The 15,602-nt window shown below is 44.5% G+C and overlaps 1 non-coding gene across 1 annotated transcript; it reads right to left on the bottom strand.

Annotated features, from left to right (window-relative positions):
• Positions 1-981: 981 nt before the first annotated feature.
• On the bottom strand, positions 982-1,053 carry Trnat-cgu (transfer RNA threonine (anticodon CGU)). The gene has a single exon. It is a non-coding gene; the product is annotated as a tRNA-Thr (tRNA).
• Between the last annotated feature and the right edge of the window lie 14,549 nt (positions 1,054-15,602).

Raw genomic sequence — 15,602 nt, 5'->3', positions numbered from 1 at the left:
TGTCCACTTTCGTCCTCTTAGATCCAGGAGCACCGTTTCCTGAGCTTTATACGACGGTCGCAAACATATATTTGTATTACCGCGAGAAAAGCCACACGCGAGGAAGCATTTATGTGCACGAAGTTCTATATTTAACCCTTTTCCCAGCAACCGATGACGACAATCGGTGTGAGGAAATCATGATGGAGGAACGAAAGCAGGTTATAAGGACAACGAGGTTATAAGGCTTCTTTCGCAAAAAGTGCTTTCGCAATAGGGGCTGCAATAGGCACGCTGCTGTGTGCATTATTTCCAGTCAATATACCGCTTTCTCTGCGTGCTATATATTCTGAGTTAATAAATTAAGGAAACATAAAAATGAACAAACCCCACAGCAGGAATCACTTCGTTATTCGCTTGTATGCATCGTACACTCAAACGCTGACCACGGAAGGACTCAAAGGTCGGTTAAATTTAATATGTATATGTATACTCTTATATGTGATCATATTAATTTAGCGTGTCTAAATGGTAGTGCTCGCTCATGCTTTAACACCGCCAATCTCGCAACGAGCGAAAAAGAATCTTCACTTATGCTCCTAGCACAGCGCCTTGCCAAATATTTGTGAATTCTGAAAGAAAAAAAAAGAGCTTGTCAACGCGAAGTGACAACAACAAAATAAAAGTGCTCGAAATAAAAGCATCAGGCGAAGCGTTGATAGAGCTAAGTTTTGTGCTATTTGCATGCACACGACGAACTCATGTGTCATGCGTTTAACGTAAGCCTATAACGCATGAACGTATAGATACGGCGAATCTCTCGGCCGGCATACAGTGCGCTGTGCAACTTAAATGTTCGCTAGTGGTCTGCAATGTGCCTGCCTATAGTTATATACAATATTAATGAGAACTAACAGACAATAAAGCCAAGAAAATAATAGGGGATGTTATTTGGACTGATTAGGATATAAATGTGAAGAAAGTAAAGTGGACGAAAAGACCTGCCGCCGGCAGGGACCGAACCTACGACCTTCGAATAACGAGTCCGATGCTCTACCACTGAGCTACAGCGGCGGTCATCCTTCCCTATGGGGTATATATGTTCATTTAAACCTAGGAGTGTTAGTCAGCGCCGATCGCAGCCATGTCCGACGAGTGTGGAACACTCTTTTTCTGCCTATTGGCGTCACGTAGCACGTGATCTTTGTACGAGCTGGCAGCTGACCAATAATCCCTTGCATACCTGAAGGCATCAAGTCTGCCAGAACGAGACTCTCGATATGAATGAAGGAAAGAAGATGACTTTTTAAGGGCTTGTTTCGCTTTGTTAGACACATTATTAATTGGAACTAACAGACAATAAAGCCAAGGAAAGCGTAGTATAAACGAACATATATACCCCAATAAGTAGACGGCAGGATGACCGCCGCTGTAGCTCAGCGATAGGGCATCGGACGCGTTACTCGAAGGGCGCAGGTTCGGTCCGCGCGGCCGCGGGTTATTTTTTTTTTTTTGTGCACTTTACTTTCTTCCCATTTATATCCTAATCACTCCAAATAACATCCCCTATACTTTACTTGGCTTTATTGTCTGTTAGTTCACATTAATACTGTATCTAACAAAGCAAAACGAGCCTTGGCATTACTTACTTACTTTCCTTGGCATTATTGTCTGTTAGTTCTCATTAATGACGTACAGGGTGTTTCAAAAATGGTGTCCGAAAATCCTCATAAATCAGGAAAATGCGATATTTGCTCGCTGCCTTCACATTTGATTTTCCCGTAGTGGCAGGCATCTTAAGATGGCTAAAGATATCATTTGGGACAGAAATTAAGAAAGTAAGTTAATTAACATTTGAATTATTTGAGTTGAGGCGGTTATGTCAAATGAGAGAATTGAAGTTCTAAAAGTTGTTTTCATTCATTCACATTCATTCATTCAGTCATGCGAAGAACCCATCGCAGCTTTGAGATATAGAAAAAGCGGCCTCTAATGATTATTGTGGCGTAATGAAATTCAACCAAATTCAACGGCGAAACCGAAGCACCGATGAGCGCAACAAGCAGACGACCAGAATGATGTCACTGTTCAAGACAACGATTACAGCGGCGTAGTTCTTGCGCATTCGTTAACGTATGTGCGCCATGCGAGCTATAATTGCAAGCGCAGCCCTCGCGCCCACAGAACGAAGTCGGTTGATGGCTGATATAACGACGCTCACTCATTCTGGACGTCTCGGAAGAATGTGGCAGTTGCGCCCTTCCGCATTTCGGTTTCGGTTTCGCCGCTGAATTGGTTGAATTTCAGTACACCGCAATAATTACTCGAGGCCGCTTTTTTTTCTATATCTAAAAGCTGCGATGGATTCTTCGCATGAAGAGCTTCTATTCTCCCATTTGTCAGAACCGCCTAACTCCACAAATTAAAAAGGAAATTACTTTAACTTTCTTAATTACTGGCCCAAATGATGTCTTTAGCCATCTTAAGATGCCTGCGGCTACAGAAGTAATTGTAAAGGCATCAAACAAATATAGCCTTTCGCTGATTTTGGGGGATTTTCGGACACATTTCTTGAAACACCCTGTATATGTATCGACAGCCCATAATTATTCTTTTCTTATATTTACTCTGAAGGCCCATCGGGCATTACATAAGGGGGCGATACGTTTTGGTTATCTGATCACTGAAAGTTTCATGCACGGAGTAAAGATTACAGCGGTGCTAAGAACAATATTTTTTTTTCTTATGCAGTACTCCGTAGAATACATTCAATAGCATTCAAAAAGCACTTACAGCAAACAATACAGCAACCTGGACGTGCAAATATAGAAATACAGAATGACTTCTTGAATGTATCATAAAAAATGAGTTAAGTAAATCATGATGTCAAGTTAGAAAATTACATGTCATTTCACAGGCGTTGAAACAATCCTGAAAATTTCTGTGTTTATGTTAGCGATCTTTGGTAACAGAAAGGAATTGATTCAAAGCTCCTGAAAATGTATTTGCATTCCTAACTGAAGGGGATGTTATGCATGAAGTAAGGACATTGAAAAGCGAGGTTGAAAGGCAGACGCTTTAACCGTTTTCGAATTTTATGTGGTGGACAAGAAGTATGCAGATAATACGACGAGCCTGTCCAACTGTGGTTAAAATCAAAATATCCCACTTCTGTAAAATTCGGCTGCGACAGGGAACTGAATGCACTGTTATTTCGGCCGAACACCGCACGCTTTCTGTAAGTATTTGCAATAAGAGAATCGTCAGGAACAATTTTACTAAGTTATTCCTTTGTCACAGGGGCATTTGCAGTAGTAGATGACATAGGGGAAAAGTACGAAGAGGGGGGGGGGCTCGCCCCCCCTTCCCCGGACGGTTTCATGGGGGGAAGAGCTTCCCCCACCCCTCTCTGGCGCTGGCCCAAGAAATTTGCCAAGATCTTGGCTTAGGTCCCCGTCCACTGACAACGAACAGTTGGCCGTCCTAGCTATTTCACAGGGGGCTGTTCATGCCCGCTTCTTTTTCAGTTCAGGCTTTGAAAATCCGGATCATGGACCAGTGACGAGTGAAACATTCAGCTGAAAATGCCCCTCAAACGGATTTGTATGTGCAGAATATGTTGAGTCTTGAATCACATAGCGACTGCTTTTCAGAAAACAAGAATGCTACTGAGAATACAAAGCAATCCCGACACAATCAGCCAGGGAATGTTTTCGCACAAACTTGCTCTCCAATTAAAAAGGCTAATTTCCTGGTTGTCTACAATAGGTACACTTCGACGTGCCTGCCCATAAAAGTTGTCGAGAAAAGATGGTACACATTTTTTATTTATCAGCAAATGGTTTTACTACCAGTTCGGTGACCTAAAAGCAACTCAAATACTCGTCCAGAAAACAACTTTCGGCGGAAAAATTCGTAACCGAGCTTCGCAGCAAATGGCATTTTGTCCCATCTTAAATTTTATATTCACTGGCATAATCAAAGCTTCCTGTGCCAGCATTAGCCCATTCTCTCCTACCTGGTGCATGTTTTAACAAAGTAAGTCAAGCAAGTCAATAAAAAAATTCGGCAGATCCGGCGCATTGTCAGAATCGATTTTAAGCGATGCAGTGAGCGAGAGCCTAATGACCTTTTCGGGACCATGACCATATATATATATATTATATATAATATATATATATATATATATATATAATATATATATATATATATATATAATATATATATATATATATATATATATATAATATTATATGGTGATACCGAGGGAGAAATGTGAAAGAGCAAGCGGGCCCCTGCCCATTGCGAAAACATGAAAACTCTCCGCCTATGGTAAATGAGCCCATTGCTTTGGTTATGATTCCTTGCCATTTCGTACGATCCCGGCGAAAAAGCTCGTTGTTAGCCACAGGTAAAGTTTTCATTTATGCAGATTGGTGGTAGTTCCTGAACACTTCTGAACCAAGCCGACGAAAAGTTTACGGGCATCGAGGTGTCTGCTTTCCTGCCTCGGACCTCATCTGCAACAATGTAGGCGAAATGGTGCCATCTCTGCTATATAGGCTACAGGTGACCAATGGATAACAGGTTATTCTGCTGCATGAAAGCCTTGTATACCTTTAGCCTGATCATATGTATGTCACTGAGAACCGCTGGTAAGTCTCCACTTGAGATGTGTACACGATCCGTGCATTCTAAATTTCGAAGTTCGGGACCTTCCAAAATTTGAAATTCAAAATTGCAGCTGCAATTGTTGATCTCCTCCTGCAGACTTGTTGGAGTTACGGAAAAAAAGTAACCGATTACAATTACTGCAGGTAAATATGTAATTGATTGCAAATAGGCTACGGGTTACTGGCTCACGAAAGTAACTGATGAATACCTATAAGCTGATCGATCACCATTACGCTTCTTTCCTTACAGTTTTATTTGTGAAGCACTACTTTTCATACTAGTGAACTTGAACAAAGATCGGGAGCTATCGAATGAAAACGGAAAAGCTAGCGAAATGCCGAATGCGTTGTCGACAATGCAGGCGTCGCGACGGGCTCTTAAGTATCAACAAATACAGAGCGCTCAGGTTTGCCTGTCGAAATGTGCACATGCATCTGAGCTGCCGTGTGCCATGGTATAGGGGAATGCGATACTGTTTTTCGCACCAAATACAAATGCTAAAAGATGCCATTCATGTTACAAGCTTGTTCTGAGAATAACGTAACTGGTTATATGTGATTCATTAGGCCATAAATAAAAAAGTAATTGAATTGCAGGTGTCGTGTACGCGCACATCAACCGACGCACGGCCACTCCAGAGGTTGTGCCTCGCTTGCCGGTGCTGCCCGACGCGCTCACGCGCATGGCGCTTTCCTCAGACTCTCGTCCCCAGCTCCTGCATATCGTGTTACGTCTTCTGCCCTCGCTGTAACTTCCTCTGCCTCCTCTCGTCCGCTTCTAAAAGAAAGCAATAAAACAGTCTCCTGCTAGCCGCTGTCTGGTGTGGTTCCTGTGCTGCGGGGCTCCGAACCCCAACATAACAGCAGGGACCATTGCCAAGTCAAAATAGGTAGGTCTAATGATCAATTGCCAAAATATCGAAAGTGTATTTGATTGCAGTCATTTAATTACATGTACTCAATTACCTGCAAGGATGGCTCCTCCCTCGTTTGATTTTTTTACTTAGCAACTTCATCAGGTTATTGGTAGCTATGTACCGTATTTTCTCGCATATAACCCGCCCCTGCATATATCCCGCACCCCTAACTTTATTTAACTCTACAAAAAAAAAATATGTATATAACCCCGGCATATAACCCACACCCCACTTTTTAAGCACATTTTCCCGCTTTTTGGTGCGGCTTATTGCAAGAAAATACGACACTTTCAGGATGTCAACCGTAGCGCGCATTCACAATTAAGCACAACTTATCGTGAAGCAGTCAGCGGCGTACCGCAAGTAACAATCTAAAGCAAAAATTAGCTCACCTGCCGACAAAAAAAAAAACGTTGGTGTAAGGCCAGCAAAGGTCATTGACTGCAGTGCAGCGTGTCGATGACAGGGCAGAAGGTACACCTTCTCGGCTTCTGCCCCACCGTCCAGAATACGTATACATTCAACGCGCTCGTAAGCGAATCAATATACGTCCGGCGCAGGGCAACGCTATTAAAGGCGAAAGCGCGCTGCATACATTATACAGAGCGCTCTGCTGCGATTAAGTGTCCCAAAGTGCCTTCACATGCCTTCATAATACACTGTGAAAAACTGTGAGGAAAACAGATAATGCATGGCAAATTTAATGACTTAACAGTTCTTGTCTATTTTCTTTTTTCCACTTCGCAGTAGTTTTGCATATATTGTCTGTTTCGATTTTCTTTACTTCTACAGAGATGTTTTGTTCCTGATATCTCTTAAAAAACAGTCTTTTTTGCGCGCAATTTTTTCTGTTATGCTACAGAAACTTTCTTTCCTTAGAACCGAGTTCAAAATAAGAGTAGTGCACGCTTTGTTCCCAATGACATCCAACATTCGCTATGCTTTGCGGCCTTCCCTGCACCGTTATTGTGAGGTGCATAGGCACAACTTCTTTCTCTTGTTAGCGTTCGTCACTGCGTAGAACGTCTCAACAGAAGGCACTTCCCGCGACCACCGAAACGCATCTGGTGTTTGGCATTAATTTTTCTCAAAGTCTGAATTTTCCTAATTTGCAATATGTCAGCGCCGACTACGCGCTTTGTTCCAGAGAGGGCTTTTATTTTACCAAGTGTCAAACTTTTGCAGCGAATGAAGCGGGGTAGCAAACTTTTAGGCGAACTGCTTTGATGCACAACGTCTTGACAATCCTTTTCTGTTGAAGAACAGGTAAAATCTGTGATATTTACAGAAGCTGTTGGTTTACTGGGTAGAACTGATGAATTACATCATTTGAAAAACCGGGTATAGGTATACATTTCTCCAAAGCCAAGAAACTCTATGTAGGTAAAACAGAAAAGCCTATAAATTTTATGTGATTTAACATACATTTTTTACGGTGTAACCATCAGTGCTGCACTTGCACGCTGAGTAATTCTGTGTGTGGATATTTTCTATCGTGCACGTACATCCACAGTGTTTCCGTCGATGACTAAGGGCCCTGTACGTTTGCCATGGAAAGATATATAGCCGGGTCGTTTTCGTGAAGTCTCTGCGTAATTGTGTCAGGGTCATATCGAGGTCTATACAGGCGGCAAACTTCTTCATCGCCATGACGGATGTCTGACGCCTGATGCGGTATACAGGGAATACCCGCCTTACCAAAACGTCTGTCGATGAGTCAGGAGTTTCTGTATTCTCCTCGACAGCTCGTGACATCAAACGTGTATGTAGTTAAAATGAGCGTTTACTCCTGGGACAAGCGATTTTCGGCAAACATGGAAGTTGACTTGCAGACACAATCTTTTTTAACGTCCACGAGAAGTATCTATTGATGATAACGTGATGCAGCTTAGATTGTTGTGCGGCCATTTTTGCCAGTAGGGCTGTCATGCTGGGCTGCCTGCAAGGACAACATGTCCGGTGTAATACCACCGTTTGTTTTGTATCTACAGCCTTGCGATCGAGTCTGCTTGGTACTTATAAGAAAGTGTTGCCGCTCTTCAGATATATTCGATCAGGTGGTATATATAACTCTGAATAGCTTTGTATTCTGTGCGCGTGTTCTAAGCAAGCGAAACTATAATAAAAAGATGTTCACATGGGATTCCTTCTGTAAAGGCTGAGGTGCATGCTTAGATTCTTGCTAAGACTTTGCCCAATTTGATTTGAATCTTAATGTCAGCGTTCGTTTCATCGTCTGTGTGGAGATCTCCAGAAACATTTCGCGGCAAGGAAGTCAGTCTTTAATCGGGAACTAAAACGTTAACAGCACATTGAATAGTACGCGCACTTTTGAGTAGCATTTCAGCCATTAATGCTCACCCACATAAAGTAAGGCTTGCTATGGCGCAGTCCATTCACATTGAGTCCCCTATACTTAACATTTGCATCGACGTAAAGCTGAATTCTTTTGCGACGACTCGCGCAAGCCGAGAACCCACATCAACACTCCATTCGAGCGTCGTTCGAGCACCTCGTAGGAGCGAAAATGGAGCGGTCCCGTCTTGCTAGCCTAATCTTCTAGAACATCCTTCCTTCAGAGCGCTCCGAGAGGCCCGCAATCGAATCGGCCGAATCCTTTCTTTTTTTCTTTCCCTTTCCCGTTGCCATCGTGTGTCGAGATTGGGCGACATTTCCCTGCGGTCGCGCGAGGCCCTCGACTTTTCTTCGCCCATCATCGCAACTCACGCAGAAATCAAATTGCACGTTCCGGAAGCTCTTACAGATTGTCGAGCGCGCGGCCGCCCTCGCCAAGAAGGTTCCACGACGCAGCAGCAAAGGCTTTCCGAGACGGGGAGCAGTGGGGGGGATCAATGGCGAGGGCAATCTGTGTTGCCGAGGGCGCCTTTTTGCGAGCGGCGCAATGCGGAACGCGCCGCCAAATCACCGGGCGCGCGCATGCGGGACTGCGAATGGCCCGCTCGGCATGCGCCGCACCTAGCTGTCAGGGAGCGCGCAGTAGTATAATCTGGCGGCCGCCGGCAGCCACGCGAATCAGCAAACCATCCGGCCCATTCCGAGCGGCAAGCCGCCGCCACTCGCCCGTAATTTGACTCCGGGCCGCGATCATGATCTCCGGCCGCTGCCGTCTGGTTGCATAACTTATCGCGGCTTCATCGCGCTCGCTTTCCGCTCCCCTTCCCTCAGCGTTTGAAATTGTCGGCGCCTGCTGTCTGCAACCGCATCGCGGGGCGGCGCTGGCGTCGCCGTCAATTGCCCGCTTGCCGCGGCCACGCGCCCCCAAATTGGGCCACTTTGCCGGCGCGAAATGAAATTTTCCCCGCGCTCGCCGAAATGGGCGACGTTTCTTGGGGGGAAAACAGGGCGCGCGAGAAGGGGAGGTGCGGCCACCGGGTCCCGCCTCTCGCGGTCGCCCATTGGCCACGCTCCAACGCAAGCACCGCCTGCGCGACGGTGGCGCTAAGCACGGCTAACGCGAGAAGCACACCGAAACCGCGCGCCGCGAGTCGCTCCGCAATTCGCGCCAGTTGCTTGCCTGGCATTAGCGGGATTCCTTGACCGATTTACCGACATGCACGCACTGTCGACCTCGCCACGTTACCACGTGGCGCTTTACGTACAGAAGCAGCTTCGGTTCTAAGTTACCATGGTTGGTAGGAAAGCCATGGTTAGTACAGCTCGTGTCAGCTGTGCTTGATCGCGATCACGAATACGATATTTTATGCGCAATGCAGGATAAACTCTGGTCTTTTGTAAACTACTTTGATTGTGTTAGTGGCAGTGAATGAAGCAAGCGTTTCTGTGGTAAACCGGTGTGACATTGAGCTCGTAAAGTTGCATGTTCTTTTTCTTTTTTTTTGTCTGACGTTTGCGTCGAAAGGAAAAAGCAGTTTCGAGAACGTAAGGTTTAACTTGCACAGCAGCGGAAATCTTAATAATTCAGAATAACAGCCGTATTCATGTCCTTCAAATGATATTGTTGCTTTCTCTCTTTTTAGTATGTAGGCTTCCATTAACTTCTTCCTTCCTTTATTCTTCTTCTATTTTTTAACTGAGCAGCCAGGAAAATAATGAAACCCATGCTAGAGGTTGTAATGCGAAAGCATTAAGTGCTTCACGAGACGCTGACCTTGAAAAACAAGGTGTGCGGTACAAAAACTCGCGTGTCCTTAGTGAGTTTAATAAAAATCAGAAAAAAAAGCAAAATGAAAATCGCGGTTCGAGCCGGAATCGAATCCAGCTATTCTGCGTGGCAGTCAAGTAATATACCGCAGAGCCACGCCAGTACTTGTAAACGCTTCCAAAAACGACCCTATATACAGTCGTCATGTGGGGCAAAGAGTCACGTTAACGGATGTAATATTTTGTGGCAGAAGCGTATACAATCGCACCGGGCGTCGCACCAAGTAAATTGCTTAATGAGTGTGTGATTGCAAGCTGCCAAGACATGACAAAGGGCTCATCATCATTAGCCACAGCGTCAACAAAGTGCGCAGGCACTGACGTGACCTCTCAAGCTCCGGTGATGATGATGACGAAACAGCCATGACTTTCGCTGTCGAGTCGTCTTGTGCGAATGCAGCATAATGGACCCTGCGAGTTTTTATTTTTCGGCCTCCTCTGCCGTTAGCAAAAGTATTGTTTTCCTTAACTGCGTTATTGTCATGACTGGTTGTTGAGTAACAAATTACCGACAATTAAGTCATGCAGAAAAGAATCGTTAGCGCGATAAACAACAGCGTGCAATTACTAGGGACACATACACAACGAAACACAAGCGCGTTTCATTGTTTTTGGAGGTGTCCCTGTAAATGAAGCGCTGCCCATTGTCATCCGATTTCAAAAACTTCCATTGTGCTTTCACAGCGATTTCTGAGACTACCGGCCGCTTAAAAAAAAACTTCGTGTCCTCTCCTGATCGTTGTAGATGGCTGTTTCACTAAATCCATATAGTAAATCCATTAAATTATTTAGTTGCAAGGGGGATGGAGGGGGGTTCGGTGCCTTTTGTAGTAAGCATGTATAACATTTGGCAGCAATCAGAAAGAAGGCTTGCGACTTTCTATCGCAGAAGAGTTTCTATTCTAATACACGATCGACTCTTTGATGAGCTTTTCGTTTGGTTATATCCTTACCATTGCTATATCATGCGGAAGAACAAGACAAACAAATATTGCTTGATCGTAGCCCTTTGTAAGGGCGTGCCTCAAATACCCACAAGTTGTATTAACGAGAACGAAAAGGTGAAACACGGAAAGGGAAAGTATCGTAGCAGCACGACCTGGCAAACACGCTCGACAAGTATATTGCACTAGAAACATTGGTGAACACAACTAGAACAACGGACGTGCATAATTATACGAATCATAGGGTACGTCAATTACTATAAACAAGAAGGTTACCCATTTCTATTTGTGTGCGTGCGTGCACGCGCGCGCGTTTGTGTGTGTGTGTGTGTGTGTGTGTGTGTGTGTGTGTGTGTGTGTGTGTGTGTGTGTGTGTGTGTGTGTGTGTGTGTGGTATACACGTAACTGCGTTTGTATATGCGGCCTTACAACTGTCCTATGAATATATTTGGGTTCTCGCATGTGCTGCAATTAAGTGGAAGCGTGGATGAGTCACAGTTTATACGATATTCGTTGCTTTCATGCGTATATGGTATATACTCTCGCTTGGCAAACTCGGTCGTACAACGCGCAAATAACAATTTCATAGCCACCGTGTGGCATACTGTACCGTATATATAAGACGTCGTGTCGTCCTGTACCAAAACGGAAGCTCTGCTGTCAACTGTCATCGTGGCTGTCAACAACAACGTCGCACGGAACAGCACGACAGCAACGGACAGAAATGAGCAAGCATCAAATCTGCGTGTAAACAGTGTTGCGCCAGATGTCGACGTCTCTGCGCACTCGCCTTTCCGGTGACGACTCCGCTGTCTTCATTGAGACGTGGGTTCAGCACGCTCGGTCGCCGACGATGACGCCTTTCCGTTCCGATGAATGTCAAGCCACGCACGGCACACCTTTGTTTTGCTCTGTTTAGTGTAAGGATATACCGGGCAGGCCGCTACAGAGGTGGCGCTCATAGCAGGACGCATTCACCTGTATACGCACGAACATTCGCGGCTCAGCTCGACACAGAAACGCGTCGTGCCAATATCGTGTTGAATCAAGGGCATAAACATGGGATCCCAACATTCACGTACGGCCAACGGGTTTTGGTTTGTGTCGGAGGTCCCTTATATAGGGGATCCCTCGGACATCTGCTGTGTTCGTTGCACTATTAATTATTTATTTTATGTTTTATTACACACTTCTTTCCTTGCAAACTTGGTGTTCTTTTTACGTTTTATTTTGAATTTGCCTATTTTCATTCTTGAAATCGTAAGTACTTATGTGCAACAGCCGATAAAGATCATGGCAGGCTTAATACTGAATTTTTTTTAATAGATTGCCACTTGTCATTCGCACAGAGATTCATATCTGAATTACAGAACTGGCTTAGTAATAAAAAAATAAGAAATTTTGTCTTAATAAATCAGTTCACTAATATCATTTGTAAGCTGCAAAAAAAGAAAGATGCATCTTATATTGCGTACTTGATACAGCGTGGCTAAAAGAGGGACACAGACAAGCGCTCGTATGTGTCTCTTTTTCGCGCTTTTCTTCTTCAGCAGCATCTACAACTCTTGTGACGTATTTTTACATAAGCGCGCTTGTGACGGAGGAATTGTTTTCGCACAGTCATCACTGCATACAGACATGATACGTGTTTACTGACGTCTCAGGCGGCGTTATGTGATGTGACTTTTTTTTTTTTTTTTTTGCAATTGGCATGTCTTCGGCATTGATACATTTGTTGTTCAACAATAACATCAGAAATTGCAAAGGAAGCACAAACAGCTTCTCGAGGCTTCTCCATTACACAGCAATAGTGCAGCGCATAGCTAAGCATCAATCAATAGCCTATTTCGCAATGAGCATTAATTTACGCAAGTCCGACTGCGTCGTCTATAATATACCTCTATAGATGACTCGAACTTATATGTTATGCATGACCTGCGTACGCATCACCACATGAAAAAAAAAAAAAAAAAAAAAACGTAGTTACTTGTTAAAAAAAAAGATTTTTATGTAATGGCAAGTTTGTACCGCGCTTTTCAACCATGCGCACAATTCAATCATTCATTATTTTGCGGCAAGTCACACGAACATTAGGTAGTTTAAGGATAGAGTACGCAAAGCTTTGCGTTAGCGTTTGTCACCACTGCGCATGCGTCGTACGCTGTCCACTTGGGTACCCATCACGTTAAGTGACGGAAATAGCGTACGCACGCAACGAACGCAACCTTTGCGTACCCTATTCTAGAACTCCCTATTATCTTCAGTTAATAGGGCGTATACGCACGACTACATGATGATGCAGTGCAATGAAAGGCTGTAATGACCAAAGAGCGCCAGGTTCAGGCTTTCGCATATCCGATATGATCTGAAGCTTTAATAATTATTTTTATTCTGATATATTTCTTTTGTTATGCAGTCACAATCAGCCAGTTCTCGCGATAACCTAGGCGGGGTGCCATCGTGACAGCTGGTGAACCGCGATAAGAATTGGAATAGAACTTCACGTTATCACGTCTCAGTTGATATGTTGTGTCCGAACCATACTCCCGGGACAAACGGCGGCGTCGACTGTTTCTGTGAAAACCAGAGAGTTTTGACGATATACTCGCTCGGGCAAGTGAACACTGCGCTGCAATGCCCGTTTCCAGAATTCTGTTCGTTCACGAACATTTCAACTTAAAACAAATGTGTCGATGGTGCGGAAAATGGGTTGCTCAACGATCGCTTTCGATGGATCAAAATGGTTTTGTATTTTTAAATGCATCTGCGAAAGTGGAAGTGCTGTGTATGTTTTGTAGGCTGCAGACCACAGAGTTATTTAACAAAAAACTTAATGCATCCGTCGCATAATAAATTTCTTCACAACACAGAAACGAAAGTGAATGTGACCCTTTCAAAATGTTACTGCAGTTGTGGCCTCAAATCTTGGCTACAGCCCCCCTCCGCTGTCATTAACTTCTAAACAACCTTGTGCGCCACGAACCACCGTCGAATACGTCCCCGACCATTTCAGCGCTTTCGCACTCAAAGGCCTGTATAGGTAAACTAAATCTACTTGAGCTTTCTTCAGCCTTCAGTTCCGAAGAGCCTCGCGAGTATTCGAGAAATTCTATAGGGCTATTGGACCCCTATTCACAAAGATCTTACGCTAGACGTCTTCCTAAAAGCTTGTTATGGAAGCGTGCCCATGATGTTATTGCGTAAGTTGTCACGCGACGAGACAATGGCAAAGAGGTCTTATACAAACGGAAAGCTTCGTCTTTCCGGCTCTTGGTTCGCGCAGGTCCAGCGCTATACCAGTGTGTGCATTTGTGTTGTTATCATTTAAATATACAGTTACTACAGAAAGCAAGTAAGAAAGCAATAACTATATTTATACACGTACCCAGTCGCACACGTATATAAATATAGTTCGCAGACTATAGGCGGCTTCAGTTCCCGGCCGCGGTGTCCACGATTCGATTCAGGCGAATTGCGAGAACTTCAGGTTTAGGTGCACATTTAAAATCCACACCTTGTCAAATATAATGAGTCCTTCACTATACTACGTGCCTAATAACTAAGGCTCGGTTTTGGTACGAAATAACCCCCCTCCCCCTCCCGCCTTACTTCTTTCGCGCTAACAGAAAGCTGTCTATATAATATGAATTGTGAAAGTGGGCGGCTTCGAAGAGCTGCGCGAAAAGGAAGAAGAAAGTAAACACTTTGCGTTAACCCAAAAAGCTTTCTGTTTAACATTTATACAGCTTTTAACTTCTCTCGTTCTTTCCCATCGCTTGCTTCAGAAGCAATCGTGCGTACAGTGAGCAAAGTGCCATTAATTAGGAGTGAGCAAGCAAGTTTCCGCTCTGTTGGATATGCAGATTAGATTGCGCGAAGGGATCGCGAGGTAACCGAGACAAACGCACGGCGTGGTGCAAACGAAGCGTCTAGATCGGCCGGCCGCTCAGTCGAACGGCAATCGTTACCCACAATGTTGACCGACTTGGGTTTCGCCGAGTTATGCACGCATTCGTAGTGAATTGATAGCATAAACACGAAATTTGGTTGCCGCAGTAACGCATGCAGAACGGCGACAGAAACGAGAAGTCAGAATATTTTTTTTTATTCTATCAAGCAAATGTAAACACAAAGGCGTGTCGCAGACACGGATGCCGCGATTACTCCACCCGGCCGGGTAAATGAGAAATCAGAAAAAGGCAAAGAGGGATGAGTGAATAAGGGGCGCCTATGGGGTCTTGCGCAACATCACTTCAGACGGTCACTTAAAACCCGATTTAACGAAGATACCCCGATTCACCCTCAGACGCCCATATATATAGGGTGCCATGCTTTGACTAACTCGAAATAACGAAACAAATTTCGTGATGTGTCCCGATTCACCGAACCTTTTTTCGAAAAATGAGACGGAAAATTGGTAATTTTTGGTCTGTTTTGTAGAGAACGCCCTAAAAGTTATTGATTGCGAGCCAAAGGCAACATCGCGAAGCACCTTCGCCCAAATGAGACGGAATTTTGGTCTGTTTTGTAGAGAACGCCCTAAAAGTTATTGATTGCGAGCCAAAGGCAACATCGCGAAGCACCTTCGCCCAATTTAAACTGCGCGGCACAAAAACGAATAATTTTGGGTTGCGTTTACCAGATGGCGCCAGCGGTAAAAACCAGCAGGGAGTCAAGTGATGGATGCCCTTGATTTGCTGCGGCTGTTTGCTGGAACACACGAGGGGACGGAAGACGCGCTGGACGCACTTAAGACGTACGAAAAATCCGTGCGGTCGTTGCTTACAAAACGCAAGCCAGCAAAGGTGACCGACTTCTTCGTTGGGAAATAAATTTGTTGTCCCCTGTGGCCCTTACCGTTGAGGCAACAATTTTTGTTGCTTCATACACCCAAGAGGTGTCGGTCG

This window comes from Rhipicephalus sanguineus, chromosome 1 (assembly GCF_013339695.2).
Source record: "Rhipicephalus sanguineus isolate Rsan-2018 chromosome 1, BIME_Rsan_1.4, whole genome shotgun sequence".
Taxonomy (NCBI): domain Eukaryota; kingdom Metazoa; phylum Arthropoda; class Arachnida; order Ixodida; family Ixodidae; genus Rhipicephalus; species Rhipicephalus sanguineus.
Note: the sequence above shows the minus strand (reverse complement) of the source record. Positions and strands in the feature narration are given on the sequence as shown.